Below are 4991 nucleotides of genomic sequence, written 5' to 3' on the forward strand. Positions count from 1 at the left end.
TTTCTGACTGGTACGCAATGACTAGTGTCTGACCTACAGCTTGCTCCAACCGTACTGGAACCGACGTTCCTGGAAGAACCTGATCCACCAGAGATCCCCCATCAGAGGAATGCTGTCTTGATAAGGAGTCTGCATTTCCACTGGCCCGTCCTGGTCAATACCGGATGGTATAGTCAAATGCTTCCAACTCTGCTGCCCACCGTAACTCTGTTGCTCCAAGTTTTGCGGTGCTCAAATGACTCAGAGGGTTGTTATCGGCCCAAGCGATGCACTTATGGCCCAGCAAATATTCTAGAAACTTCCCCGCCATTGCCCATTTCAGCGCAAGAAACTCGAGCTTCATAGAACTATAGTTTGGCATCCTCTTCTCAGTCCGACTCAGTGTTCTACTTGCATAAGCCAGAGGCCTCACTTTCCCTTCTTGCTCTTGTGACAACACTGCTCCCAGCCCGTTCTGGCAGGCATCTACTTCCAAGATGAAAGGCAGTGAAAAATTAGCATAAGCCAACACAGGAGCAGTAGTCAGACGCACCTTCAGATCTTGAAAACTCTCCTCACAAACCTCAGTCCAAACACTGATCACAGGTCTCCGCGCACCCTTTTTGTCCTTACTCCCGCCCAGTTCTCCAATCAGATGATACAAGGGAGCCGCAATCACTGAGAAACCTTTAACAAATCGTCTATAATAACTAGCGAACCCCAAAAAGGATCTCAGTGCTGCTACGTCCGTTGGTCGGGGCCAATTGGCTACAACAGCGATCTTCTCAGGGTCTGTAGAAACTCCCTGATTGGATATCACATGTCCCAAATACTTCACCTCAGTCTTGAAAAAACAGCACTTCTCCAACTTCACCTTAAGACCTTCTTGATGAAGCCGACTCAGAACCTTGTCCAAACGGTCCAAATGTTGATCTATAGATAAGGAAAAGACAATAACATCGTCGAGGTAAAGCAACAGAGTTTGGAAGTGCTGAGACCCAAACATGCGCTCCATGAGTCGCTGAAATGTACTTGGTGCATTACATAGGCCAAAGGGCATACGATTAAATTCGAAAAGCCCAAAAGGGGTACAAAAAGCAGTCTTACATTTATCCTTCTCTTCAACAGGCACCTGATTGTAACCTCTTGCCAGGTCTAAAGTTGAAAACCAGCGGGCACCTGAAAGGGCATCAAGGGACTCCACAATGCGAGGGAGGGGAAAAGCATCTCTCCGAGTTTTGCGATTAAGCTGGTGATAATCCACACATAAACGCAAAGCACCATCTTTTTTCTTCACTAAAACTATTGGGGATGCATAGGGGCTGCAACTCTCTCTAATTATCTGACTTTCTAAAAGTTGATTTATATGTGCCTTCACAGCATCATATTCAGCAGGTGGAATGCGCCTATACCTTTGTCGTACAGGTACCTCATCAGCTAAGGGGATCTCATGACTAATAAGTGTAGTACAACCTAAATCTCCCTCATGGGTAGCAAACACTGACTGGTACTTTGTCAATAGACAAATAACTTTACTCTGCTCTGACTCAGAGAGAGCGGACAAGTCAACTGACTGTATCAACTGCTGTACTTTACCAACTTGCACTTGTTGCATACTAACTGTTGCCTGAACTTCCCCCGCCCCCAGAGAAAAGGGAACCTCCTCGACTCCTGCAGGTAAGCTAACGATTTGTACTGGCTTTAACGTCCCTAAGGCACAGCGCGAGGGAACGCGAGCATCAATACTGCCAACATTAATCACAGGAACATAAGCTGTACCTTTAAACATCTGTACTACAGCAGGAATTACTAGCACTCCAGCAGGAAGCACAACATTAGACGATGGCTCAAAAACAACGGTCTTAGACTGGTTTATAAGGTGCTGAGAACAGGTAACCGCCACTAATTTCATGGCACCCCCTGGTAAGTGGACAGGGTAGCTACCCCTAACTCTTGCAATCCCGGTACTGGACCTAACCGACGAGGTAGTATCATGACAAAACTGGAGAGCCTGTTGCCACTCCTTAGGGGCCTGCTGGACACATGGGAGGCTGAAAAGAGAAGCACCATGCTGGCTGAACAACAAGTCATAACACTCACTGATAATATTCATTCCCAGAACACCTGGAATATTTGTCTTTGACCACAAACTAGGGGTGTCTTTTACCACAAGGATGCCGTTATTCGGAATAACTTTTCCCAACACCTCTACATTCACTTCTGCATACCCAAAATACGGTACATCAAGTCCATTTGCTGCTTTGAGTTGTAACCAATTACAAGAATGAAGTTGTTCACTAAAATGTTGATTAAAGAAACTCTCTGCTACCGTGGACACCATTGACCCGTATCCAAAAGGCATGGTACCCTAACCCCCCCCCCCCATGAGCAACATAACTGACGGACACGGCCCCACTAATTTAGGCACATTGAGGCGGCTTACCTCATTAGAATTACTTGAGTCAGAGTTGTCCCCTCCTGAACCGTGATTAAACGACTCAGAGGAAGTTAGTTTTCCGACAGCTGCTGGGATCCCACCCCCTGTCTGAAATGAGACTGTGATCGAGGTTCGACACGTTCATTATCACAGTGGCTAGCAAAATGGCCAGGCTGTTGACAACGCCTACACACAACTTGATTACGATGCACAGGGGGGCGTTTAGGAGGATTGTGTAAACGGGAAAGCTGTTCCCCAAGCTGATTTAACTGTTCTTTTTGTCGTTTCAACAGTTCTTTTATTTCAGCTATTTCAGCAGAACAATTACCTGTACTAGAAGTGTTTGATGTAGTGGATACATGCATAGCACACAATGAAGGCACATAGTAACTCCGTACCCACCCCTCTACAGACAACCCCTCCCGCTTCCATCGAATAGCCTCTTTACGAATATCTAAAAGTGTATGGCTTGTGTAACCCCCTAGAGTTTAACACTGTTTTAATTTGTTTAGTTGTATGCAGTACCATAGTTTCCCTGTAGGGGCCGCTATACAAACGAGTGGACTGAGAAGAAAATATAGAGCGAAGAAGACTGTAGAATAGCTGATGAGCACGAGGTGATCAAGTGCTGCTTTTGAATTACTGAAAAGAGTGTATTTTTCTGAACAAAAAGAGTTTAAACTTTCCATAAGTCTTATGAAGTATGTTCGTGAGTCCAAAAGGAATTCCATTTGATTCTATTGAGAATTTTCTGCGAACTCTGGTGAGTTTCTGTGGTTAAAGAAATGTTTAGTTGATGTGCTTTAACTTATTAACGTTCAGAATTGTATATATGTTATACTGAATAGAAAAAAAACAGTCAGAGTTAAAATGTGATGTTTATTGAAAGTCAAAATGTTTTTTTGTATTTGAATTCACGTTATACAAACGGAGATCGGGGAAACTGATAGATTTGATTCTTGATACATTCATTTTATGATGTTTCCTGTACAAATATGGAGGAAAAATAATGTATTTATAAATGAAAGTGTATTTTGAAGTGCAGATGATAAATTTGTGCGTTGAACAGACTTATTTGTGCTAAATTAGTATGCTCACGTGTACTGACGTTAATCTCACGTGTACTGATGTTAATTAGTTGAGCTAACATGTGTATAAACATGTGAGTGATGCTTTTGCAATTTCATAAGGAGTTTATTGAAAGAAGAAAAATCATATTTGAATTTTGAGAGATGTTAACTGTGAACTGTAAATTGTGTTTTGTGTAGATTGTTTTTTTTTTGTTGCCTGATTCCATCCTGTGAAAAGATCTGTGAAATGAGCCATGAGCCAAGGCGAGCCAGTCCGTGATTTAGAGAAGGTCCTACTGCATTCTACTTGACGTCCAACCCGGATCAGTTTGCATCTGTTTGTATCGTGGGATTCTGTGCAATTACAGCTAAGCTGTTGCTTTATACACACACTACCCGGGTAGTAGTAGAAAAAGGCCTTAAACACAATTAACTTTACACACACACACACATTTTCCAAGGAACGAGGAGAACTTTGGACATTTTTTTTTTTTTTTTATTCTCAGACTTTGTGTACACAACCTGGACTAAATACTGCTTTTCCCTTTGTCAGAGTGTTGTGACGAGTCCTCAATATATATTTTGTTTTATTTCATTTGTTCTATGTACAATAAATGTGCTGGCTGTTGCTGATCTACACTATTTGGCCTAACTTAATTTCTATCCTCCCAAGAGTCGAACCTAGCCCTAAATATTCAGTGATACAACCCTTATGGTGTTTGGTTGACTTTGACAGTGTTACATAGCCTTTTTGTGGCGAGCCAGCCGGGAGGATTTTTTAAAATAGCCGGTTACAAATACATTTTGAGAGTGGTGAAGTTCTAAACTTTAGTCTCTGAAGAATTTTTTTTTGTTTGAGCACAATGAGTATGTCAGATATCGAAAAGTGTTACAATGTGAAAGCACGGCATTCATTATGTGTGTTAGGCATTACTGATAATGACACAGATGACGACATTATTGCAACTTTTGAGAATTATGGGGTTATTGTGAAAGTAGTGAGAGTAGCCCCCCCTACTGAGCAGACAGGACAGCCCATCATTATAGTTGAGTTTGATGCACACACTCCTGTCACACTTCTTGAGCCTAATTTCCCCCTAGAAATTAAGAGTGTGCGAAACCCAGCAGTTGCATGGTATGCAGATAACATCAAAGTGCTAGCACAGCCATCAGCACAGCCCCATGCCCAAGCACAAAGGTTATCCTTTGAGTCAAGTGATGACAGTGATAATGTTGTTCCAGAAGAGGTCTCTTCTGACAACAGTGACTTTATTCCAAAGAGGTACATAAAAAGACAACCACTTAAGAAGCCAAAATCAAAGTCATGTGTCCTTATCTCAGACAGCCAGCCTGATCCTGCTGTGAGGAAAAAAACACCAAAGCCTGCCTTTAACACACTTACCAATGATGACTTAAACCCTCCTGAGATCCAGCGCATTGTAGTTGAGCACGTCATCAAAAATGATGCTTTTTCTGCACAGACACACTCCAAATGGCTGCGTTCC

This window comes from Scardinius erythrophthalmus, assembly GCF_964197995.2.
Source record: "Scardinius erythrophthalmus genome assembly, chromosome: 8".
Taxonomy (NCBI): Eukaryota; Metazoa; Chordata; class Actinopteri; order Cypriniformes; family Leuciscidae; genus Scardinius; species Scardinius erythrophthalmus.